This window comes from Talpa occidentalis, unplaced genomic scaffold (genome assembly GCF_014898055.3).
Source record: "Talpa occidentalis isolate TD23 unplaced genomic scaffold, MPIMG_talOcc4v2.1 talOcc4.2, whole genome shotgun sequence".
In the NCBI taxonomy this organism is placed as follows: domain Eukaryota; kingdom Metazoa; phylum Chordata; class Mammalia; order Eulipotyphla; family Talpidae; genus Talpa; species Talpa occidentalis.
In genome coordinates, this window is record NW_023602073.1 from 62,152,846 (window position 1) to 62,179,621 (window position 26,776).

The window sequence follows — 26,776 nt, forward strand, 5'->3', positions numbered from 1 at the left end:
GAATAAATAAATCTTTAAAAACAAAATACAAGCTAGTGAGAGGGCAGCTTTTCAGATGCCCTTAAGCCATTCCTTTGAACCTCTCCAAGGACTACATTGGGCTGAGTCTCCCCAGAAAGATGTCTCTACTGTGGAATTGAGCTACTTACTCCCAGGCAGGGGAGGGCTGGTTCTCTGAGCCACTGCCCACCCTCCCCCATGCAGAAACCCAGGTGATTGGTGGAACGGGTTCTTGCCCTTCCCCAAGACCTCAGACTCTTCAGGTTAAATAAAAATGTACCCTTTGGTGCAGTCTCCACCCTGCCCTGTGTCCAAGAGGCTCACCTCTATGCACTGGATCGCTGGGTTTCCTTTTCCCCAACTTCAGCCCATGGGAAACACTGGCAGGGAGTTGGAGAGAGAAGTCAGTGGATGACCTGGGACCAGCCCCTTCTGTACAATGGTGTCAGGTGCCATGCCTGGTAATTCTGCCCATGACTGCAGCTCAGGATACTATGACAGATGCCTTTCCTTATGCCAGCCGGTCATATGAATGCAGGACCAGACCTGGGCAGAGAAGCCAAACACTCCAGCCTCTCTGTTCCTCCCAACTTTGGGGACAAAAATGATCTCCCTCAGGTGATGCACAAATGCCCCCATCCTCTTATTCATAGGACCCAGGGAGTAGATAATGGGATCTGTCATTCGCTTGATAGAAATCATTAAGCCCAAGTGCTAAGTGCAGCAGGGTTCTAAATTGGTCTCAGCTCCACACAGCACAATGGGCATCCTTGCTTAAAAGGGAGATGTCTTCATTAACTGTGTTTAGTAAAGGGGCCTCGGGCCTCCCCTGGTGGCGCAGCAGTTGAGCGCTGGGCTGCGAAGCTGCCCGCAGCCTCTGCAGTGCTGGTTCAATCCCTGGCCGCTGGCAAGGGTCCCACATGGCGCGACACGCGACAGACCTCTCCTGCTGTCTTCTGCTCCCCTCAGCAGTGTATTTCGTCAGTCTGCCTGTTCTGTTCCCTGCTCTGGCTCTGGTGAATTCTCTTACCCTCCTGCACTTCTGACTGTACCCAGTGCTTGTATAAATAATAAATAAATTTTAAAAAAGGGGGGGCCTCCCCGGTGGCACAACAGGTTGAGTGCAGCGCTGTGAGGCTGTCCACAGCCTCTCCAGCGTGGGTTCAATTCCTGGCCAGCCAGGGAGATACCCACATGGTGTGGCAGACCTCTCCTGCCTTGCCTGCTGCTCCCCTCAGCAGTGTTTTCAGTCATCTGCCTGTTCTGCTCCCTACTCTGTCTCTGGTGGATTCTCTTGCCCTCCCACACCTCTGGCCTGTACCCCAGTTCTTGTATAAATAAATATTTTTTTTAAAAAAATGTGTTTAGTAAGGGATTGGATGCTCAGGGTGGTGAATAAAAATGTATCCACTAAGTTCTGTATAAGAAATGGAAAATAAATATAGATATTGTAAATGGAAAGGGATCCAAGTCATGGAATTAGGTGACTGAAAACTTGGACAGGGCTAGAACTGTGTGGGATTCAAACTGGTCCAGGAATGCCTAACAGCATACCATAGGGATGTTCCCTGAACCACTGTTGGGGCTGGAGAGTTGGAGATCACGCCCATAGCCATAATGCTCAGTCCAGATTCAGAAAACCAGTCCTGCAGCTGTGTTCCTGTGCCTAGAAGTCTTGAACTACTCTTGATGCTGGGGTTTGGGTCTGGACTGTAGTTTTCACCACAGCTGCTTCTCAGCACCCTGGAACCTGGAGGATGGGCACTGGGAAGTTGCTGCATGGGTTGGGGGGTGTGGAGGCCACAAATCCACTGTTTCCCTTTCCAGTAGAAAAATATCCAAAAGACTGACCTTTGTTTCCCAAGTCGTGCAAGATCATTCACTTGGAGAACTTAATGCAGAGTAGTAGCTACAAGGAACAAGAAGTATGGGTTTTAGCTTCCTAGACTGCAGTGTAGGAAGTCACCCCTAGAAATAGGGCAGAATGGAAGGTGAACAAGTGGATCCACTGTGCTCACCACTGCAGGTCTCCTGCATTTGAAGGCAGCTGCAGGCAAGTGCAAAATCTCAGTTTGAGTTGTTAATTCTTTCCCATTTCTCTCATTTTCCTCTCAGAAGGATATGAGGAGAACCAATATGGCTGGATCCACAAGGCCTCCTGCCCATGTCAAAACCCATTGGACTATAAGTTAGATACATATTTTATAATTATGTGTGTGTGTGTGTGTGTGTGTTTGACATAGAGAAAATACACAAGATTAGGTATTTTTCTCAGAGTAATGCTGATGCCAACTGTTCAAGTAATTTCATGTCCGCTAGATTCCAGAAGCCCTGTATAAGCACAGGCCTGACTTTCAACCCCAGCTCCCCTGCTATGTAATCCTAGACTTGTTGTTTATCTTCTCTGAGTTCAGTCTTTGTATCAATCAAATGGGATGAATAATACAGATACCCTAGGGTTGCAGCAAACAGTAAATGAGATAAATCCTGGCAAATTCCCAATAGGTCCCACACATGGAGACACACAGCTGACAGCAGCCCCCCTATTGTCCTGTTTCATGCATTTTGCAGTGATAGCCAACTCCCAAGCCAGGAAACTGTCCCTCGGATAAATATCAATGATATCATTGTGCTTGAGAAGGAGAAGTGATGAGATGCTTGCCTTGTGTGGCAGGGAACCCTCTACAGTCCCTCCCCCACCATTCTTTGCAGCTCACACTTCCAGGGATTGCATCTTCCAAACACAAGAGACCACACAGGCAGCATAGTTGGAAGGAAGGGCGGTGAGAGGTTTGCATACAATTCATCAAGATCAGTGTGTTCCAAACTGTGGGTCAAGACCCATACGTAAGGAACAAAATCAATTTAGTGGGTTGTGACCAGCATTTTTACAAAGGAAAGAGGATGAGAGGGAAGAAACCAGACAAGAGAAGATAAGAAGAGAATGTGGAAGAGCATCTTAATAAGGGCCCTCTTATGAGAAACTGTTTTAGTTCATTGAACTAAAACTGTTTTAGTGGCGTGTGCATGGGTCACTGTGTAGAATGCACATAGCTTATTTGCATGTTTGCAAAGTAGTCATCAAAATAACCAGCACCCCCTCTATTTTGGAGTGGGGAAACGTGATAACCAATCTGCTATCAGACTTATAACCACAGGGATTGAGAATAAATTACTTAGATTGAGAGTAACTTATTTGCCCTGGGAGATGAATTTATACCTGGATGTTTCTTTCTTTCTTTCTTTTTCCTTTTTTTTTTTTTTTTTTTTTTTTAGAACTAGGGTAAGGGCCAAAGGTGTGGAGGGTGAGAGGATTGACCAGAGACAGAGCGGGGAACAGAACAGGCAGACTGACTGAAATACACTGCTGAGGGGAGCAGTAGGCGAGTCAGGAGAGGTCTGCTGCGCCATGTGGGTAGTTCCCTGGCTGGGGATGGAACTCATGCTGCAGTGGATGCAGAGAGCTTCATAAGTTGCGTCTTAATCCCTTGCACCACCAGGGAGGCCTCTATACCTGGATGTTTCTCTGCAGCCCCACTGCTCACCTCCCAGCTCCCTGTAGGTCACTGTTCACTGGCCAGCTGGCCTGGCCTGCAGGTGACCCTTGTCATCTTGGATGTGAGGGTGTTTCTTCTTCAGAGATGGTGCTGGCTGCACATCTTTCCTCCTCCTGCCCTTTCTGAGCTCATGTCTGTGTCCTCATCTAGCTCTCCTCTGCTCCCATGCCTCCTGTCTGCCGCTCCTCTCCCACTGTCTCACCTGCTGCTTTCACTACTAAACGGCTTTGTGCTCTCAGTCAGTAAATGATGGCCGTTGCTTCACAGTCGGCACAGAGCCACTGCTGCCTGATGCTCTCAGCACCTGGAGTTGGGCCTTCTTGCTGGCTCTGTCTCTGTCTGGTCCTTGTCAACTCATGAGGCACATGAGGCAGAGGACAGGGGCCTCCACTGGACACCAGACGAGGCTCATTTGGCCAAGTCCCTTAACCTCTCTGAGCCTCAGTTTCCTTCTCTGCACAACGGGCATGATAGCGTGAGCCCGGCTCCTCAGCAATATGCTGTGAGCACCACACAAGACCATAAAGGGACTGTAGAGTGCCGAACCCCGAGACGAGTCCCTCGAAGGAGCTGTACCAATTTAAGGGGTTTTGTGTTCCTCGTGACTTTCCTGGTCTTCCTTCCTTCTTCTCCCCTTCTGGGCTCCCTTAGTCCTCCCTGTGTATCTTCCTCCCTCCTGCCTCCCGGTCCTCGTCCCTCCTCCCTCCTCCATTCTCTGCTCCTTCCTCCCTTCTCTGCTCCCTCCCTCTTCCATCCCCTCCTTCCTCCTCCCTCACTGCCCTCCTCCCTCTTCCCTCCCTCTATTCCCCTCTCCCACCTCCCTCTATTCCCTGCTCCTTCCTCCCTCTGCTGTCCTGCCTTCCCCTGGTGCTCTTAGATCAGTCTATCTGAAGGCTGGTGTTTCCTCCCTGTGGTGCCCTACACTTTAGAGAACCCCATTTTGGAAGGAAAGGACCAGCAAGGGACAACTTAATCCTGGAAGCCCACCATCATCTCATTTTGAAAACTATCTGGTTTCCTTTTTTTTTGAATCCACCCCCCTGAGTCTAAGGGATCCTCCGCTCCCAATTATAGTGGGTGATGGTGAGGCCAGCAGAGGCACTCTTTCCTTGCACTGGCCCTTTATATGTGGGTTACTCTGATTGGAATAAAAATGGCCTAACTCCAGACAAACAGGGTCTGCCCATCCTCTCTTCCAGTTTTGAACAATGGGCTACCACGTCCCAAGTCCCGACACAGGCAGAGTCCTGAGCAGGAGGGTGTGGACCTGAGTCCCAGGGAGAGTCTCCTAGGAATCAATCCAGTTAACAGAAGCTTAAAACTCAGAAAACACAGCAGAAGTGCGCTGTCCTGCGGAACCTCCTGAGATGATGCAAATGCTCTGTCCTTGCTAGCACCACAGCCACCAGCCATGTGTGGCCACTGAGCGCCAATGTGAGTGCTAAGGTGACCCAGAAACTGAATTTTAAATTTTACTAAATTTTAATTAAAGTAAATTTAAATAACATGTAGCAGCTGGCTCTCATATTGAACAGCATTGCCTGAGAATCTCCATCGAGTTCCTCCTCCCTGACTTCCCCCTGGGAATCTGGCCTCTAAGCTGAGGGACTGAGTTTGAGAAAGGTGAGCTCAAGATCTTCATGAGGCCCTAGGTCTTGGCCTCCTGTAGCCCACCATTCCCGGAACCTGCCTCCCCAGCATTCAACTATCCCTAATCTGGGAGGCAGCAGTTATCATGGCAGCAAAGAGGGCAGCCAGAGAAGGGAAAAGACAGGAGGGTAAATGCACATTAAAGAAACCAACACGAAAATTAAGTGATTAAGGGAACCAAGCTCCTGCTGAGACAATCTTGCCTAATGAAGCATCACAGGCATCAATCTTTGGACCTAGTCATGCTATACCGGGGGTGATGGTAGGGGGAGGGCAGCATTCTCCCAACCAGGCAACCAGCACTCTCTCTACTAGCCAAGGGTCACCTGCAGCTGTGGCCCTCCCCTCCCAAAACCCGCCTTCCAGGGTGAGTGGGGGAGATGCCAGATCATTTTTCTGTGAATCTTTTCAAAATCAACAGAGGGAACAAGACTGGACAGTTGTGTGTTCATGGCAACCAGCCTGCCAGCAAAGAACCCGCCTGGGGGCCAGAGTTACCCTATAATCCTGAGCCACCTCTGCAGTGGAGCCTCTCCCCTCAGAGGTATTTGCTAGGACTCAGCTCTCCCAGATTAAATTAACAAATAGGGCAAACATCTACCTCCAGTTTGCTGCAAATGGTTGGCACATAGCAGGTGTCCCATCGTGCACCCCATGTTCCTGACTTGATCGATCATTTAGTGGTATATTTGGTAATGATCAGAAACGGTCAGCACTGACCAAGCGCTGTGCAGGGCCCTAAGCACTGTGCAGCTCACACAATGGAGGGAGCCATTTCCTGAACTGAAGGGGATGGGATTTCCACCATTGGGAGTGGAAAGAATGTCATTTTTCCTGCTACCCACATCTCTCTTGTTGTTTTTTCTGCTACCCACATCTCTCTTGCCGGAAGAGTGCCTCAACACTATGATTTGTAGTCACCGTCTTGCTCCAAACTTGCTTATAACTTCAGGACTCAGTCCCTTCATCTGAAAAATGGGGGTAGAGTCCCCTCCAGTCCTGCCACTCAAACATCCCACAGCCCCCCTGCTTCCCAGAAGGCAGATCAGAGCACACTTGGGGGCTGTTCAACAAAGATTTCCATGCTTTCAAATATCTCCTCCCCTGTCTCTCATATGTTTTGATTAGTCGCCAGGAAATAAGGGAACCCTGCAGCTTCCTCTCCCTTCCTGTCCCTTCCCTGTTCACACCCTTTCTTCCCTGCTGTCCCCAACTTGTCTTTTTGATTCCTCAGCTCCAAGGGGGAATTTGCATTAATTTGAAAATAAGATCAGTTATTAGCCATAACCTGTCATGTATCATCCAATGCATCTGGACCTGGATTAGATTCAATATTGCAACAGAATAAGGACAGAGGGAAAAAAAAACTAAATAATTTAAACTCATTATTCTACTAATCCTCCCGCTTGGCTGGGCTCCCTGGAGGTGAGTTAGGAGGTAATTGAAAACACGGAGATTCGCCGAGAAGACATTTGAGATGAACATTGCCAAGCTGTGGAAATCACGAGACTTGATGGCTTTTTTCCTCTCATTTACCCACAAGGAAGGAAAAAATGATGGGGTAGGTTGGGTGGTGGGGAGGGGTGCAGAACTCCAAAAACACCAGGGCAGGAGGTAGGGGACACAGGCACACTGGACTCTGGGTCTATTCCCTTTTTAAAAAAAAAGGAGGGAAAAAATAAAAAAATAAAAATAATAGGCAGAGTGCAGGGAGGGGAAGGAAGAGGAAGGAAAGATGAAGGCAAAGCCCCTTCTGCAGAGCCTTCCCCTCTGCCCCTTCCTGCACTCTTTCCAGCCTTCTGCCTAAGCAAGTGCTAAGGTCATAGTTTGCCAAGGGACAGCCCAGACTTGTGGTTTTTTGACCTGATCACAGTGTCCATTTAAAAAGATGGATTTAATGGCGGAGTGGGTTGAGCACAGTGCTGTGGAGCTGTCCACAGCCTCTGCAGCATAGGTTCAATTCCCGGCCAGCCAGGGAGATACCCACATGGCGTGGCAGACCTCTTCTGTGTTGCCCGCTTTTGATCCGTCTGTCTATTCTGGTCCCTGCTCTGACTCTGGTGAATCCTCTCACCATCCACACCTCTGGCCTGTACCCCAGCTCTTGTATAAATAAAATAAATCTTTAAAAAAAATAAAATAAAAAGATGGATTTAATGCCGATACTGTCAAATCAGGACATTTCACATAGAAGATCAGCTCCCTGCTTTTCCCTGACAAAGCACAGTTCTGGGTGCACCAGCCGAGTCAGCACAGGGCTTAGTGGAGCTGCCCACAGGTGGATCCTGAGGGTCCTAGAGACCCACCACTTGCCCCCTCTTAAGAGCATCTGCTTTTGCAGCCCCAGTTGAAGGATTGCAGCTCCCAGAAAATGGATCTGCCACAAAGTGGGTAGTCAGAGGACCCCAGACACCTTCCATGGGTATTACAAGGTTCGACTATACGAGGGCAGAGGAAGGGAACCATGTTTCCAGAATACATGCTCAACAATATGGAGATAAGACATGATCCCTATAGTGGGGAACCTTAGAGGGGAGATGGATAAAGAGAATAAACCAAGGTAGCCATGAGAAAGATTCTCTAACAGAAGGATCAAAATAGAATGTGTTGAGCATACCTCACTGGTGGACTGCCTTAGAGATGGGTTACTCAGGTGGCAAAGACAGCCACAGAAGCCCACTGTAGGACCATGACAGCTCTGACTGGTGTATCTCAGGAAAAGAACCCCCATGGGACTAGGGAGAGAGCCCAGGGTGGGCAAAAAATATTATGTTCAGGGCTGCGGGGCGGGCTTTGGGCAAATGGCCCAACATTTTTGAGTGCCAATCTCCTCAACCAGAATATGGACCTGAAATTTTCCTGTCTTCCCTCTTTCCAGTGTGAGAAAGCAGATATCTCTGCTGCAGGAAGCTTCAATGGTCCTCACAGGGCTCCTGGGAGGAGACCAGAGTCTCATGTGTTCCAAGAGCAACCTTGCAAGCTCCGCAGCCTCTCCTCTCAAGAGCATGGGGCACCGGCCACAAAGGATCCTACCTCCTGCCACAAACCAAATGCTCAGTTATTAGCTCTTCTTACTGCCCCTGAAGGAAATAGCTGCTGCTTAATTTCTTAAAGAAGAAAGTGGTGTATGGCCTTGCACGAGAAAGGAGTGTGGCTGAAATTGACTTTCCCCTCGCTTATTCCCACCTGTGGGCCTGACCAGTCCTACTTACAAGTCCTCTTGCGAGGCTGGCACCCTGAACAATCGACTTCTCTGGGCCTCCCTCTGTTCAGCTGCAAGACAGGGAGATGACCAGTGTTCATAGCACACCCCTGTCTCTGATTCATCCCTGAACCTCCACCCCGCCCCCGAAATCTCAAAAAGAAAAAGTGGGCAGTAAAAATCTATTCTCTGCTTTTCATCAATTAAGCCCTCTAATTATGTGGGAATCATTTCATTAATTGTTTCCAGCCGACCGAGCCTCCGCTCTACGTCGAGAGGGTGGAAAGTCCTTTGATTGCTACCTAAGTGACTAAGGAAATGAAGCTGACTAAAGCCCCAGCCCTCCGCTCACTTCTCGGACTCCGGCAGGCTTGTTAGCCAACTTGAAAAATGACCTGTGGTTGACACGCTCTCTCTGGGCTTGGGAATGAATTTAGTATTTGGGTTCTGTCCCGGCAGTTCAGATCCAATGAATCAGTGCTGGAGAGAGCAGCTCCGGCACTTTGTACAGGCCTTATCGCCGGCACTGGGCTGCGCTCATTTACCAGCCTGTCGTCTCTGCCTGACAGCGAGCGTCCTCCTGGTGGTCTGTCTGCTGGCTGCCCCAGCTCAGGTTCCCTGAGAATGACTGAGTAAATGAATGAGTGATGAGTGGTCTTCTAGAGCTATTCACTCACTGAGATTAGGGCTGGGAGCCTCTGGACAGCTTGTCTTCAGTGTGTTCATGCAAGGAATTTCCCACTGGGATTTTCTGCAACAGCAAACCTTGGTTGCTGCTGCTGCTGTGCTCCTCACCCCCAGGCCTGCTGTTCTGCATGACATAACCTAGATAATTGGGGGGTCTCCCTGCTGGCACAAGGGGTTAAATACCGCACCATGAAACAGTTCACCACCTCTGCAGCATGAGCTCAATCCCCAACCAGCCAGGGAGCAGCCCACATGGCGTAGCAGACCTCTCCTGTCATGCCCGCTGCTCCCCTCAACAGTGTATTTCAGTCAGTCTGCCTGTTCTGCTCCCTACTCTGTCTCTGGTGAATACTCTCACCCCCCACACCTCTGGCCTGTATTCCAGCTCTTGTATGCATAAATAAATCTTTAAAAAAAAACCTAGATAATCGGAGCTAGGACTAGGGTGTGGTCTGTGAGCTCTTGCAGGGAAAAACATTTCAGAAAGGCAATAATAACTCAGTAACCAAATGATATTTTATTTTATTTTATTTTTAAAGATTTATTTATTGATTGATTTATTGATTTATACATACATTCATACAAGCACTGGGTACAGTCAGAAGCGCGGGAGGGTGAGAGAATTCACCAGAGCCAGAGCGGGGAGCAGAACAGGCAGAAGGACGGAAGTACACTGCTGAGGGGAGCAGCGGGCGGCAGGAGAGGTCTGCGCGCCATGTGGGACCCTCCTCTGGTGGCCGGGGAGCAGCCGGGGATCGAACCGGCGCTGCAGAGGCTGCAGGCAGCTTCGCAACCCAGCGCTCAACCGCTGCGCCACCGGGGAGGCCCCCAAATGATATTTTAAAGTCACTTTTCTGAGAAATCAAAATTAATGCAAAAAAGAATCCATGATGAACAAAACAGCTAACTTTCAAGTAAAGACAGGATCCAATCCTGCATTTACAAGACACTGTCTCACTTGCCTCACCCAAAAAGGGTCTTTCAGGAAATAATCCTTCTGAAATAGCTTGGGCTGGGATCTGGCAGTAATATGTGCCTCTTTGCACTATGACTTGGGGGGCCCTTACTTTCCTGAGGAAGTGTGACCTGGGGAGTTGGCTTTCAAATGAGAGGGGGTGTCCAATGTGTGACATCAACAATCCCTCCACCCCAGCCCAGTTAATTTGAAACTATCAGATTAGATGGTCAGTGAAGACCCTGCCAGCTGGTTGGGAAGACAAGCACTTGAAGGAGAGTCCCGTGGGCTGGCTTCACGGTGGCCCACACAACAAGTAGCCCACTATGAGCTAGTTTCCATAGGTTAGATGATGATCTGCCCTGTGGGAGTCATTCAGTCTCTCAACAAACACTTGGACAGTGCTTCCTGCATGCTAGGTGGTGGTCTTAACCTTGAGGTGCCTCAGAAACCTCTGGGGGATTTGTGAACACACAGATGCCTGGGACCACCCCCAAGCGTCTAAGGTGGTGGGTCAGGGGTAGAGTCTAAGAATCTGTATTTCTGTTAGGCTCTCTGCTGCTGCTGCTGCTACTGGTGGTGGTCTGGGACCTGACTGTGCTCAGCTTTCCAGACACTGGGGGGATAGCAGGGAGGAGCAATAAACAGCACACCTAAGCCAGTTTGGGAGCAGGTCAGAGGTGGTGAGTGCTGTTACAGAATGAAATATAAGCATAGAATAGGAGAGAGTCAGGGCTGTGAAGGGAGCAGATGGGAGGGGGGTCCAGATTTTAAATAGAAGAATCAGGTCTCCTGGAAGTAGAGCGACCAACCATCCCAGTTTGTCCAGGTCTGTCTCATTTTTGCACAGAAATTCCCATATTCTGAGGAGCTTCTGCATCCCAGGCATACCTGGGCAGTTGTTCAGCCTACCTGGAGATAACACTGGAGGAGAGATTGGAAGGAATGATGTGGTTGTCCAAGCAGACCCCTGGAGGGAGAGCATCCAGACAGAAGAATAGTCAGTGTATAACCCTGAAGTTAAAGTGTTACTATGTGTTTGAGGAACAGCACAGGGGTCATGACAGCTAGCAGTGGAAAGGGAAAGTGGCTGGACATGAAGGTGGAAGAAATGGGAGGACAGATTATGCAAGAACTCATAGACGTATTGCTACGTGGGTAGGAGTGATCAACCCTGTGAAGAGTTGGGGTGGCCGCTATAAAACAGCGGCAGGAACATGTCTAGGAACACAGGGATCAATGGGAAGCTTCTGAGCACAAGAGTCCTGATCTAACTCTCTTGAGGACCACTCTATCTTCTGTATAGTGACTCTAGGGGAAGTGTCCTAGACTGATCTTTCCCAAAATGCAAGACAAAGGAAGGTTTGCATGGAGGTGGTTTATTTGGTATATGATTCCAGGGAACAAGAATGAAAGACAGGGGAGATTGCATTAAGGAGTTGGCCCCCAGTATTGGCCAGTGGGGTTAGACATTGATGGGGTCCCTGGAGGAAGACACCTCTGAACTCTGCTTGGAGAATGAAAGGGGGGAGCACATTTTCAGGGTCTTTCATTCCCCATTGGTCACGTGTGACTACTCTGGCCTTAACTAACCACACACTTCTGGATTGCAGGTAAGTTCCTACTGTGGACACTGTTCATGCCTCCATGTCCAAGAGGCCCCAGCAGAGGAAGCAAGAAGTATGTGGCATGAACTTAGTCAAGGACTCCTAAATTATAACCTGCATGATGTAGGTTGATGTAGCAGTGGCTGGAGGGAGAAGTGGGGTGAAGAAGTAGTTATGTGTCACATAGTTTGCAGATAGGACAAGCCACACATAGGACAGTGGTCCCCATAGGCTATGCCATGCAGCCTGGGTGTGTAGTAGACTATTCCTTCTAGATGTGTGTGATGACATCTATGATGGTCTCACAGGACAATATCACCTACCAACACATTTCTTAAGACAGTTTCTGATAAGGGACACACAACTGCAGCATAGAAGTGGTATCTGATAAATTCATGTCTTGAATTGCTCAAACCTTTGTGAGTCTTCCACTAGTTCTAATCTATCAAACTTTCCTTCAAGGAGATGGCCGCTACAATCTCTGCCAAATAATAACACAGGAAGGGAAGTGAAACGAGCTCTCATCCCTATGATCAGAACTGATCCTGAGACTGTAAGTGTACACATCATTTCTCCTCCAACACATATCCTAGATTTCCCCCTCACTTGGCCAGCTAGTTGGGTCGCTTGCTTGGTGAGGAACCGCTCAGGGGTATGGACTTTTATTTTTTTTAATTTATATATATTTTACATCACTGCTCATTTTTAAACAGTGTTTGCCCCCCCCCTCAGGTGTAGTCTTCATAGAATTTCCTTCACCAGTTCACCTGTCTACCATCACCATAGCCCCCTGTGCTCTTTCCCCTCCCTCTGATCCCTCTCCCTCCTCCTCCCCCGCAGGATGTCTCTGGTTTATAATTGATTCAAAATGTTGCTTGTACCCCTATGTTTATTGCAGCACTATTCATAATAGGTAAAATCTGGAAACAACCCAAATGCCCAAAAATAGATGACTGGATCAAGAAGATGGGATATATATACACAATGGAATACTATTCAGCAATCAAAAAAAGATAAACTCATGCCATTCACAGTCACATGGATGGAGCTAGAAGCAATTATGCTCAATGAAATAAGTCAGAAGGAAAAAGAAAAATATCAGATGGTTTCACTTATGGAAGAAATATAGGGGAGCCAAATAAGATATCAGGGATATGGGCTTTTAATGGCCTTGTCTTTGTCAGGCTGTGACCAGAGCAGTTATCTTTACCACTACAGACATGGTGCCCAAGAGACAGCTCAGTGAATTCCTGAGTTCTAGACATGCCCCTCCTTGCCCCCATAACTGTATGAGCTGCGGGGGAGTAAGATATTAGGGCTAGTCTAAGAAGAATAAGGTTAGAGGGACAAGAACAGAAATGACCCACAAAAACAGATCAGAACCTCCTCCTGCCCCCAGCTGTTTGGAGCACGTAGTAGCAGGCTTGCCATCCAATCATCTGTAACAGTGAAATATTAAAACACTTTCATCTCCAATGGTGAAGAGCTGCTGCTCTGAGAGGCCCCCTTCTCTCTTCCAAGATCCCCCCCAATACTGATCACCCCAAGATCCAGAAACTAAAGGGGTTAACACCTCCCCCACAGGACCAGCAGACCACATCCACTCTGACCTTTCAGAGCTATGCCCTCCATTCTGTTAGATATTTTAAATTCTAGACCTGAGCAAATGGGGACTCAGTAGAAGAACCTCTCAGAATCAACCCTATTTCCCAGTCTGGAGCACCACTAAGATTTTTCCAAGAAAGACTGGGTTCTTGACCTATGAGAACTGTACCTAGAAAATACAAAAGAAGTGACTGAGAAGGGGGAAAAAAATCAGCCAATTTGGTGATTCGGCAGCATGGAGATTAGAAGCAATCCATTCATCAAGTTGAATCCAATGCTGTTTATTTTTTTCTTCCTCATGTTCAACCAAAATAAGAGTTAGCAAGCTTAGTGTCTCAAGTTCTCTCTGTGTAAAGAAGGAACTCTAATTGCTCCGTTCCCTCACTCAGACATTTTGGTCAATTCTAACACACATAAATAAGCCTGTTATTTGGGCACAGAGGAGAGTGGGATTTATTAATTTAAATGAGTTGATTTGGAGGTCTCAGGGGAAAGACGCCTGCATTATTCACTTGCTAGTCCCAGGGTGTAATTTACAGTGAGTTTTCCTTAATGTTTTGGACCTCGTCATAGCTAGGGCATAAATTTCCTCAAGTTATTATTATTATAATTCATTATTCATTGAATGTTGACTTAGTGTAGCACAAGCAGTGGCAGAGACATGATCCTCCCACAAAGGAGGAAAGCCATGTCCCTGACAACTCAGGAGGGAGATAGAAAAGAGCTCTGGGGTCAAAGAGGGGGTAGTCTCCCTGGGACCCCATCTGGGGCTTTTTGGTGTTCACTGATGTCTCTCTGGGACACACAAGCTTTTGGAAGGGTGAGCGTAAATGTAGGTTGCAGGTGAAATTGCTATGGGTTCGATTATTTGTTGACATTGATTCAGGCATAGAATCCAGTAGGGTGTGAAAAGGCACAGCAGAGGGCAGGGAAGAGCACTGGGTGGGGGACATGGGGATGGGAGGTGGTGCTGTTTGGGGCTATTGTCCCATTGTCCCTCCAGGCACTGGCTGGGTTTGGGCAAATGGAGGAAGCCAGGTAGGCATTCCATTCCCACCCTCAGGGCACCTTAGTTCACTTCTGCCCCTTATCCCCACCTAGACTGTTCTTCCATTGGGAGCAGAAGTGCATCATCTCTTCCCTCAATTGCACCCAGCAATGGTGCAGCTTATTGCCATGGGCCAAGTGACGATGCTTCAGTCCTAGCAACAGAAAACAATTAAGTGGTGCCTGGCACTGCCTATAAATGCAACAGGAATTAGAGGGGAGACAAAAATAATTTCAGAATGCCAAGAAGGGATGACTGATGACAATACAACTACGCACTCTGCACGCTCTCTTCCTCCCTCAAGCATTTATGGAGTGTCACTTGTGTGCCAGATTCTGTGCTAATAGAGAAGAAGCCTCCACTATTAGGGATGGGGCAGGGAGGGGCATTGTAGAACACATTAATCATTATTTCCTGCCAGGAAGGGACATGGGGGTGCAGAGGAATTAACCGCAGTAAGCCTCATCTGCCCTGCTTGAAAAGGCAGGGTGCCACCTGCCCCCCAACAGTACGAGGGGATACATGGAGGTTGGATAGAAGAATGGAATGGCTGCCCACCTGCTTGGCTCTGACACCAAAGAGCCACCAAAAAGCCCCAAAAGGCCAAAAACCAAAACCAAGAGCTATAGCCTAACAAAGGACTGTGCCTTATAAGAGGACAGGTCACTCTCTGTGGGTACTCACCTGTGCACACAATTGCAAGAGACCTCGGGCTCCAGGAACAACAACCATGGGGTTTATTTTACAAACAGGGGAAACAAAGAGCTTACTTTGTTAACAAGTGCCTGGTTATCTTACCCAGCTAGCATCAGTGATAGTCGCCACCGGTCACCAGGAGTGCTGCACAGCACTGGCCATTAGTGATGGTCACTACTGGTCCCTCAGACGTGGTGCCAGAGACACCCAATGTTAACGACTCTTTGTGAGTGGTTGGGTTATACCAACAACAGCTCTTTGAGACACCAGGCCCAGGGCCTTTGGTGCTCCTTTCATGCAACGTCAAAGACGGGACCAAGGCCCAGTCTCTGCAAAGGTCTTCAGCTTCTCTTTCCTCCTTGGAGGGCGGCTGCTGGACACTTCTTTTCATCTTTCTTCAGAGGCCAGCAACAGAGTCTTCCCCTTCTTCTTCCTTCAGAGGCTGGTGTCATCTGCCCTCTTCCAGGACAGGCATCTTCCTCTGTTCAGTGCTTATATCCTCTTTCAGGGTATCCCACCCACAAGTCTGATTGGACCATTTTTCAATCCTGTGACTGACTGGATCATTTACCAGTCAGTTCATATCACCTGATTGGTCCATTCCACAATCCAGGAAGTACGTTGTTACATAAAAGGGCTCTGAGGAGCAACTGCCATAACAGACTTGTGGTGGAGCAGCAGGATGAAAGAACATGACTGCTCCTGCTGGCTCCCTCTGCTGAGGCGACTGGGTCCTGGTAACATAAGTCTGATTGGACCATTTTTCAACCCTGGGCCTGCTTGGACCATTTAGAACCATTCAGCTCATAGCTCACACCTGATTGGTCCATTCCACAATTCAGGAAGTACACTGCTACATAAAAGGTTCTGAGGAGCAACTGCCACAATTGATTCGTGGTGGTGCAGCAGGGTGAAAGATCACCACTGCTCCTGCAGTCTCCCACAGTTGAAGCAGCTGGGTTCCAGCAACACTTTCACTTGAGATTTTCAGTGAAATAGACATACACACAAACAAGCCCATATCATAAATGTACAGCTTGATGAATTGTCACCAACTGACTCCACCTAAATCATCCATATCCACAGGGACCATCCCGCTATCATCCTCATTGCACCATCCCCCAGGAGAGCGATTATCTTGACTTTTAACACATGGACTTGTTTGGCTTCTTATTGGGCTTTATATAAACAGAATTGCACAGTGTTCTCTTCGGTGTCTGACTTCTGTTTGGGGGTTCATCCATTTTACAATTTCAACCAATCATGTTTTTATGGAGCTCAGAGCCAACATAATGCCCTGCCCCCAGAAACTCCACACTGTGCACTTCCCTTGCCCTTTTTCTCCTGTCACCCAAATTGTCTCATGTACTCTATTCTGTTGATGTGATGAAGTGTAAGGATGTTTGGGATGTGTCTCAGGTGCCATTTGGAATGATGTATTTTTCAAAATAACAATAATAAAGGAATGAGTGTCAGCTCTTCTTCCTACCCTAGCCCAGGGCTGCTTTCTTTATTTTAGGGTGATGGTGATGGAGATGGAGATAATGATATGAGGCTGGAGATGAGATCTGACAGCCATGGATCACTTCCTCACTGTGTAGCAGTGAGCATGCCTCCTGGCCTGCACTGACTCATAGAATGTTCATCACAACACTTCCCAATATTCTGCTCTCCCCATTTTCTTTTTTTAAGATTGATTTATTTATGCATATCAGAACTGGGGTACAGGCTAGAGGTGTGAGGGGTGAGAGGATTCATCAGGGACAGATTGGGGGCAGAACAGGTGATTGACTGAAAAACACTGCTGAGGGGAGCAGCGGGTGAGTCAGTAGAGGTCTGCTGCGCCATGTGGGTCACCTCCCTTGTTGGGGATCAAACTCATGCTGCAGAAGCTGTGGATAGCTTCATAAGTCGCGTCTTAACCTCTTGTGCCACCAGGGAGGCCCTCTCCCCATTTTCAATTAAAGAAACCAAGGCACAGAGAAGCTGAGTATCTTGCCCAAGACCACCTAGCTGGAAGGTGGTGAAGCTTAGGTTGGAGCCAAGTCTGAGGAGTCTGGTTCTGGAGCCCTGCCATCAGCCAGCACCCAGCGTGTCACAAAGGACATTGTCTGAGCCAGTTTTGTAGTGTTGTCATCCCTTTCAAGGCAGTGCTGCTGCCTTGCTCCCCTGATCCTCTTTATCTGTTACCAAAGCACCAAGGACAAGCTTGATCTTGTGTGTGTGTTCATGTACGTGCACGTGAGTGTGTGTGTGTGTGCGTCTGTGTGTCTGAATGTGAGTGAAGTCCCAATTTTAATGCAAATGAGTACAGAGCTGAAGCCTCCAGCAGAGCAGTGCTTTTCCTGCCCCCACAAGCCAGGAGCAATTATCAGTATCTTTCAGCAGAGCCACAGGCAGCCTTCAGTGCCATCTGCAGCTTCTTATTACAGATGAAGAGTCCCTGCAAATGGGCTGAGCTTCTCAGCACACAGGAGGAGCCTCGCCGTCCACGCCTCCTTGCCTGCCTTCCACACATGGGGAGGATGGTCAGAGTTGAGATCTAGGGGTCACAGGGTTAGCCAAGCCAGACATTCACCGACTTGATCCTGACTCTTTACAAACATCATTTCTATATGTCACAGCCATCCCTTAAGAGGGGAGCTTTTATTTCCATTTTCCACATGGGGAAACTGAGGCTCCAATAAGGTATGGTCCATTAATGGAAACCTGAAGGTCTGGTTTGATTTGTTATGAACAGGGAAAGCTGGTGTTTGTTAAGGAGAGAAATAAAGTGGTTTTTGTCACAAAATCAAAGCACTATGGTCCCCAGAGTAGGAGCAATAGGGGAATGTGGGTTTGTAAGAGTGGAGAGGAAATTTCCCCCAACCCTACAGGTTCTTCTAGAGCTGATAGAATAATTAAAGCAACATCAGATAGATTAGTAAGAGAAAAAAGCAGAAACTTAATTATACATGTATGGAGAATTTACATGGTTGGAATATTGAAAAGTGACATGGTTGTAAATTCTAGAGTAAATAGGAGAGACTGACAGCTTTTATCTTTGAACTAAAGAATGGGATAGGACCTGGGACTTCAAAGAGAGAGGAGGGGACTCATGTGAAGAGGAGAGGGTGGTTCATAAAAACCAGATGCGTTGGGGACCTCCCTGGTGATGCAAAGGGTTAAGACGCAGTACTATGAAACTATCCTCAGCCTCTGCAGCACGAGTTCAATCCCCAGCCAGGGAGCTACCCACATGGTGCAGCAGACCTCTCCTGTCTCTCCCGCTGCTCCCCTCAGCAGTGTATTTCAGTCAGTCTGCCTGTTCTGTTTCCCACTCTGTCTCTGGTGAATCCTTTCACCCCCTACACCTCTGGTCTGTACCCTAGTTCTTGTATGCATAAATAAATAAATCTTTTTAAAAATATTTAAAAAAACAGGTGCTCTATAATTAATTTGTCTGGCCACATAAACAGGTGTCTTTGATAAAAAGGTTATTTTTTTTTTAAAGATAGCCCTAAATCTAGGTCAAACCCTCAATCTTTATCCTTCTAGGTAGTTAAGGTAATGGTCACAGTTTCTCTTGAAGCCTGCAGGGGCTCAGTTGATATTTGTTTGAAATATTCCACACGCCAAGGTGATATGTCTTGGAAAACCTGTTCTGAACATCTTGGGAAGCCTATCTGGACATTTCAGGCAAACCTATCCTTTTGCGTCAACTCAGGTTGTGGCTGTGGACATAGAGCAGCTGCCTGTCTTCCCCGAGTCAGAGTAGGCCCTTTAACATGCAGGGCCCTCAGCCCCCCAGACACACACCCCCACCCCATTCCTGGGAAAAGCCACTTCCAATCTGCTTCCTTCTTGGGCTTCAATCCCTTTTACCCATTAATTTCCCTATATAGTCCATTGACAATTGGCCTGTGCTTTCACCAGGAGGAATAAACACCTTGCAATTTATAAATCAGTCCATCAACAATTGCCTGCAGAAGAAACAATGTAAGCAAAGACTGAGAGGCAGGGGCTGGAGAAGGAAGGAGCCCTTCAATACAAGGGTAATGTTTAAAGAAACAGACACTGGCTAAGGTCCTCCCCAAGCCCCAGTGTGCCAAAGGGGCTGCCTGTCTTCAGTCATTAACTTCTGTGTCACACTTAGAACAAACGATTCTCTCCCTACTGAGCACACCATGTGCCTGGCATTCTCAATCACTCCCATGACTCCTAGCCAGCACTGCCATGAGTGAGTCTCTCAGCTTGCAAAGTGGCAGCACCAGGATTCAGCTTGTTGTGACCATGGGCTCCCAATGCTACCTTGGCTTCTTTGTGGGTAGTGGCTGAATTTCATCGCAATTCATAGGAAGAAACAGGTCTGGCATCTTCCTCGTCGCTTTGTCCCTTGGGGTGCACAGCTCACTGCCCCAGAAGAGCTGGGAGACTCTACACCCTGGTTCTCTAGCCCTCTGGCTTCTGGATTGGCTCCACCAATGGGAAGCTCCATCCAACAGAACTTGGGAGAAGAGGAAATTTGGAATATCTTCTCCCCAAGCTTCCTACCCACTTGGTCTCAGCAGACAGGCTGTCCCTCTGCTAAAGGCTCACTGATCCTCTCAAGGGTGCCTTTCCTATGTGACTTCCCCAGTGAATTTCTGGAAAGAACTCTCTCCCGTGGTGCTTTTGCCCAAGGGTTGGTAACTGCCCTGGATCTCGCTTGGATGGTTTGGTAAATAGAATAATCTGAGAAGGCTTTCACAGTCTAACTTAGCTGTGCCTTCTGCTTGCTCTGGGGACCCTGACCAGCACAGTGGCCCGTAACTACACACACCCCTGAAATAACAGCTTTAAGAAAACACATGTTTTTCCATGGCCTACCCTGCTTTACCAAATAATTAGCGTTTATTTCATGACCCTCATTTAAAACACCATTTTAGACCCTTCCCATGGCGGGGTCCAGTGTGATCATCCAGTTTCTTTGGAAAAAGAACCTGAGATTAAGAAAAGAAGCACTTGTTCACGGACAGCTTACTCCAGGTAAAGTCTAGACCAAAAGCCAGACCAGGGGGGGCCTGATCTTGCTCATGGCTCTCAGGCCTGCTCCCTTTCTGGGGGGACACTGACTTCCTCAGGCCCTCTTCTTACTCAAGAACTGACTAAAAGATGGTGTCATTCTTACTGGTCTTTTTCGGTCTTCTCCAAGGGCTGCCACTTTCTCACTCAGGAGTGACGCCGCCAGGTTTATAGAGGCCTGGCTAGTCAGAGCTGGAAGGGGCCTGAGCAATCGTTCAGTCCAATGCTCTCATTTCACAGGTGAGAAAGCATGTCACCAGAAATATGACACGCCCCTAAATCAGCAAGGACCTGAGTCATAGCACAGCGACAGAGGCAAATACCAGGGTGTGTGCCTGGTGCATGTGCAACTGTGCACACCCCAAAAATCAGGAGGTTCCGAGTCATAGCTCCTCCTCCCCCACCAGGGGAATCAGTCATGAGGAACTGTGCAAGGAGGGAGGCCCAAGGATTCCCCTGATCAGAAAGGGCTCAGTTCCCACCTGAGAATCAGCATTGCCAATGGATCAGGATGGGAGAGGGTAGGATGGGGTGAAGAGAAGGGCCCCAAATGGGGCCCTCATGCTCTTAGTGGCTAAGTCTCCTCTTACAGCCCTGGTGCTTATGGCCTCCAAAGTGGGGGGTACTTTAACCCTATGACTGGCAGGGGGACAGAAAATCATGATTTTCATTTATATATTTGTTTTTAATGAGTGTTTCCTATTAGTTAATAACCTGGCTCTCAGATTTTATATTTACTTTGGGGGTGAGAGTTAAAAGGTATTTATGCATGGGATGCAAATCCAAAATGGCTCTTGGCCACTACTGAGGAATGAGGGAGTGTGGTCTGTAGCAGAATCCCCAGGGGAGTTTGATTCAGGGGCTCCAAGGTCAAACCTGCTGGAGCAGAGTATCTGGGGCAGGGCCAGGAATCTGCATGTGAAACAGAATAAACAAGGTGTGTCTGCTCTGACTCCTGCTAACAGTCACTGATGGTCACTGGGCTTGGCCTGTGGCTGTGGTGGAGTTTGCTCAGCCCACAATGTCCCACCTGTTTCCACCCCCAGAGCTGTGTCTCCCAGAGGGAGGGTCTTGGCAGCCATGTCTGCCATACTAGGTGCCTGGCCAAGGGGGAGCTGGAGTTCAAGTCCTCTGGGATCTGGACCCTGACATGAAAGCTTCAGCTGCCTCAAAGAGGAGGCATCTTCTTTCTAGTTTCCCAGAGCAACCCAGGGGCTGGCTGTGTTTCAGGGCTTCTCTAGGCCTGCCTGTTGGGGGAGCCAGACCAGACTGTGGTCTTAGAACCAGGACAGGCAGGGAAGAGGGAAAGTAGACTGAGACACTCCCAAACTTCCTTAGGGTTAGAAAAACACCCAGAGGGTGGCAAGTACAAAGTCATAAAGGACTCATAGCAGGAAAGAGAGAAGGGGGAAAGAGAGGAAGGAGAAAGCCTGATAGAAAAGGAGCTTGATAGATGGGAGGGAGTAAGAACAGGCAGAAACTGAAAAAGAAAACTAGACAAGCAGACACCACTCTGGAGAGATGGGAAGAGTGAGGAGTGGGCAGAGGCTTGTAGCATGCCTGCCCTAGGCAAAGCAGGGGGAGGGTCGGAGGGAGGGGATCTGGCCAACTTGGGGGAAATATTCTATCTCCTTCCCCACCCCAACACTCCCCAGTTGTATATTTCTTTACACTGGCCCCCAAATGGCTGCAGTCAGAAGAGGAAGGCTGTACATACCAGCATGCTCAGGAGTTCTGGAACTTTTCCTGGCATAGGCTTAAAGGACTTTCTACTGTCAATGCTTTTCCATTGGCCTCTGGAGCTCATTTACATTCATGTTTTACCATCTAAGCCATAAACCAGCAAATTACCTGTTGGGTTGTTTTACCTGGGAAGCTTACTGCTGATGACATATCCCCCGGTGATACACACGGATTGGAATTCTCCAGGGTGATTACTATTATTGCATCATCAGGAGTTTATCTCAGGAGCGTATGGGTTTTGTTGATTTTAAAACCAAGCCCTGGAGACTGTGCCATGGGGGAAGACGTTTAGCCTGATGAAAGGGATTGGTGAGCCTGCTGTCTTTTCCCACAGGTCAGGCTGGAGCTTATTTAACAGGCAAAAGTGAAAAGTGCAAGAGGGACATTTGCTGGTTTAATTGGCCATAGATTTTTCTGGCAATAATTTACAAGATATGGAACTTCTTCAAGGTCTGGTGTTTGGGCCCAGTAGCGTGAGGAAAAGGACTCGGGAAATTCTGGGTGACTGGCTCTTTAAATGAGTATGCTGACTTGTATAGGCTCCATCCATCAGCTGATGAATGTCTCCTGTTTAACTGATGGTTCCTGCCCAGCCGACCTAGCTCTTAGCCTGGACTAGTCTTACATGGATGAAAGCAAAGATGGAGGACTGACTGAGGTCTGGAGGGTCAAAGGAACTATATCCAGACAGCCTGGGCATGAACTCCACCCCAAGGTCAATCATTCACTGAGCCTCACCACAGTGAGGCCACTGAGAGACTGAACAGACCACCGCCATGGGAAGCTGGGTGGGCGGGGTAACAATCCCTGCTGGACACGTCCAGGCTGGGCTCCCGCCTCACCTACAACCCACTCCCAGACTAGGGCAGAAACCAGCTATTCCCCAGATTTGACCCAAAGCTGATTTTATAGCATGAACAGGGGCCCTACCTAAAGCCACTTCCTTGTTACAGAGGAAGAAGTTGAGGTGACAATGACACCCAAAACTCTAGACTCCATTTGACCTGAGTGTCCTCCATTTCCGCCCTTTTTATATTCAGCATCACCTTGACACAGTGTGATCCTCCATATCCACATGGAGAGCAATATGAAACTAGGGAAACAGACACCACTTCGGAGAGATGGGAAGAAAACATTTTTCCCCCAGGGTTTCGCACAGGACTTGACACTCAGCAAGTGTTGGAATGAATAAGTGAATGAGTGAGTGAATGAATGAGTGAATGTATGGTGGTGATGATTGAACCAGTGACTTGCCCAAGGATATACACTTGGTGGTGGCAGCTCCTGGATACTCAGGACCAACACTGGCTCAGTGCTCCTTATGTCCTTCTATGCTGTCCACCAAAGGGTAGAGCAGAGGGGCTGACTACCCAGGCATCTGGTCTCCCAGATTGCTGGAATTTGGGTCCTGGTTATTTTCTAACTTTGAGGTAGTCTCTGGAGAGGAAATTTTTTCCTTCAAGAGGAAATTTGCTCTTGGGTGGCAAGGAGGCCAGTTAGTTCGCAACCTCCAGTGAGAACACCTTCAGAGTCCACCTTGTTGAGTGAAGACAAAGTTTCAATAATAGACAACTATTTATTAGCTAATAAAGTGAGGGTTCATACCCAGGAAGTAGTCTGATGCATTTTACTCTTTGAGAGATGTTCCAACAATCACACACTTTAGTTTAGCTTATGTAGATAGGAACAGTGAGTCACTGATGTCAAAAATGTAATTATTCTTGATGGGAATGAGGCAGGTAAGTGTGGGGTTTCTGCTTTTCTGCGAGCTTAGATCTTTTGATTCCCTAAGTTATCTTGACCTAAAGGAATGTTGATGCTATCTTTGAATAGAGAAAAGCAAATATTGGGGTTTAATCACTTTCCTGATTTCTGAAAAATGCATTGTGTAGATGCAAACTCTAGGAAGCCATTACTTAAATCATCTTTATCTGGCTCCTTGGTCTATATTGGGCAATTAAAAGTAGGTTTATCTGCAGGTAGCAGATTCCTGCAAGGCTGCTTCACAAACAGGAAGAAAAAGGTGAAATGGAGAAAACCCTTGGGAAAGGGGAATGACCTGGTTGGTGGGTCCTTAACACACACACTTAAGAATGCAGGACCACAAGCCCAAAACAGAAACATGGAAGGAAAAAAAAAAGAGTTTATTCACATAGGAAGTTAGGAAAAGGAAGAGTGGAAAAAAGGATAAATTACTGGCTGACGCAGGGCCAGATGTCGCCTTTCTTACCCGAGATTGTATCCACTGAGCAGAGATCAGGGTTCAAGCTGAAGCTTCACATGGCAAGATGGCAGCTGTCCAAGATTAAAGTTCAAATAGACCTGCACTGTGAGAAGTGTGGCCATCCAGCCAGCAGAGACCAGAGGACAAGCAGGATTGGAGTTACACATGTACCTAAGATCAGCTGGCCACTTGAGGCCCCAGACTGCCTGTCTGCTCTGTCTCTTAAAGTCCACATGGTGGTTCTGCCCCACCCCTAGCTCCTAGCGGGCTCCATTCAGGTAGCAACAGGGTGGAATCTGGAAGGTTAGGACCCCCAACTCTGGTGCTTTCTAGCACAGAGCATCATCCTCAGGGTGGGAGTCAGACACATGGGAGCATGAAGTACATGCGAGGGTCCATGTGGTCCAAGGGGCTACCACCCAGCCTGGGAGCAGAGACATAGTGGTCCAGTGGACAGGCACAGACAGCAGATTTGATACTGAGTGGTTGTCAGTGGGAGCAGGAAGCTGCAGAGCCAGGCTGTCACAGCAAGGGACAGAGGCCTCTGCAGTCCCATCAGACTGGCTGGGAGGCTGCTCCTCTAACAAGCCAGTTCTGGTTTAAAAGCCTATGAGAATGCTTTAATCTCTTGCCTGACAGGCCAGGGAGAGGGTTTCCCCAGACATCTATAGTATATTCATATCTTAGCTCTGGAACCCAAGCCAGTATCTCCAAACCAGCCTCAGCCTATGAGCAAGTATTAGGGTAAGGGTACAAGAGACTGGCCATTGTATAGTCTGCCCCAGAGGTCCCCACTATGCTGGCTGGGACTGCCATGGTGCAGGTGGTCTTAAGCTCTCCTTGCTTCTTCTCCTGTCCCAGGTTCCATTCTCTACATTTGTTCTGAAGACCTTCTTTGCCCAATCCCATTTGCCTACACTTTTATATTTTTTCATAGGCATTATTCCAATAAACCCCAATAAATCTTAGATCTACTGCCCAATTGATGCAAGCTGTGTGTCCTGGCACATGTTATTTAAGCTCTCCAGCCTTCATTTCTTGCTTATAAATTGACATTTATGGCTATACTTGCCTCACAAGGTGTTTGTGTGGAGCAATGAACCCATGGAAAGGGCTAGAACAGCACCTGGCACAAGTGCTGATACCTGATACCTGTTAGTCAGTATTATTCCTGGGACTCTTCTTTACCTGTGGATTTTAGTGGTGGTGCATCCTGCATCCAGATGAAGGAATCACATAAGACTACAGTCCTTCAACCAATACACAAACGCTACTGGATGCAGCCGAAGATCATAAAAAGTGCCAACTCTGGGGCCTCCCCTGGTGGCGCAGCGGTTGAGCCCTGGCCTGCGAAGCTGCCCACAGTCTCTGCAGTGCCAGTTCGATCCCCGGCCACTGGCAAGGGCCCCACATGGCACGACAGACCTTTCCTGCCACACCCGCTGTTCCCCTCAGCAGTGTATTTCGTCACTGCCTGTTCTGTGTTCTGTTCTCTGTTCTGGCTCTGGTGAATTTTCTCACCCTCCTGTGCTTTTGACTGTACCTAGTGCTTGTATAAATAAATAAATCTAAAAAAAAATAAAAATAAACTATAAAAAAAAGTGCCAACCCTGTTCCACTTACCTGGCCAGCTCTAGGACATCTAACGCAGGGGAGAGGCCTGGGGGCCAGGACTGAGCAGAATCTGTTCAGTGTCTCTCCTGGGGCATTAGATCTGGAAGATCAGGAATGTCTACCTCCTGCCCAGCCTAGAAGGCTGAGCCTGGGCCCCCATGGGTCCCCCTCAAGGCCCAGTTCTCTGTGGGAAGGTGTGAAAGAGGCAAGAGCTGTCCATGGGTCCTCCCTGAGCTCCACTCTATTCTCCTGGACACCCTGAGCACTTCTGTACCACAATCTAGGTCCTCAGTTGCTCTGAGTGACACTTGCAACTAAGACATTGTCTCATGAAAGGACCAGAGAGTTTGAACCCCAGCTTGGCATGGCAGCAAGCCAGGCCCTCTGCCTGGGAGGAGGCAATAAGAGGCTGGGATCAGTTTCTGCCTGGGCAAGGAAAGGTCTGGGGTGAACAACGCCTGATTTTCCTTCTGGCTCTGACATTTGGGTCAGGGGTCTTCAAACTCTCTCTCTAAAGGTCTATATTTTTCTCTAAGGGAAATATTTTATATTTTGCATGTCATAAGGTCTCCATTGCAACTACTGAACTCTGCTTCTGTAACAAGAAAGTCATAGCTAATATGCAAAAAAAAAAAAAAAAAGAATGTGACTGTGTTCCAATAAAACCATCTACAAAAACATGTCCTTTGGTCCAAGTGCTATCATTTGCTCCCTCTTGTGTAATAAATATGGTGACACAGTCCATGGGTAACAGGTTTTCACTGGGTGAATGGACATTCTTTGGCTACTTTCCCAAAATGCTGACAGTGACTCTCTAACCCAACAGCACCCAGACTTGACTTTGAGACATTCTGTTCCTTCTCTGTATGTGAAAGAACACAGTGGACTTTTTTTTTTTAATTTTTATTTATTTTTTCATAGAACTGTGGTGTAGGCCAGATGTATGGAGGATGAGAGGGTTCACCAGAGACAGAGTGGAGAGCAGAACGGGAGGATCGACTGAAATACACTGCTCAGGGGAGCAGCTGGCAAGACAGGAGAAGTCTGCTGTGACATGTGGGTCACCTCCCTGGCCAGGGATTGAACTCAGGCCACAGATTTGATAGCACTGAGACTTAATCCCTAGGCCACCAGGGAGGCCCCCT

General features: G+C 48.1%; 1 long non-coding RNA gene across 1 annotated transcript; it reads right to left on the reverse strand.

Annotated features, from left to right (window-relative positions):
• Positions 1–345: 345 nt before the first annotated feature.
• LOC119253307 (uncharacterized) lies at positions 346–21,932 on the reverse strand. Its single transcript, XR_005127035.1, has 3 exons — positions 21,768–21,932; positions 1,852–1,909; positions 346–380 (listed from the first exon to the last, which is right to left on the reverse strand). It is a non-coding gene; the product is annotated as an uncharacterized LOC119253307 (long non-coding RNA).
• Between the last annotated feature and the right edge of the window lie 4,844 nt (positions 21,933–26,776).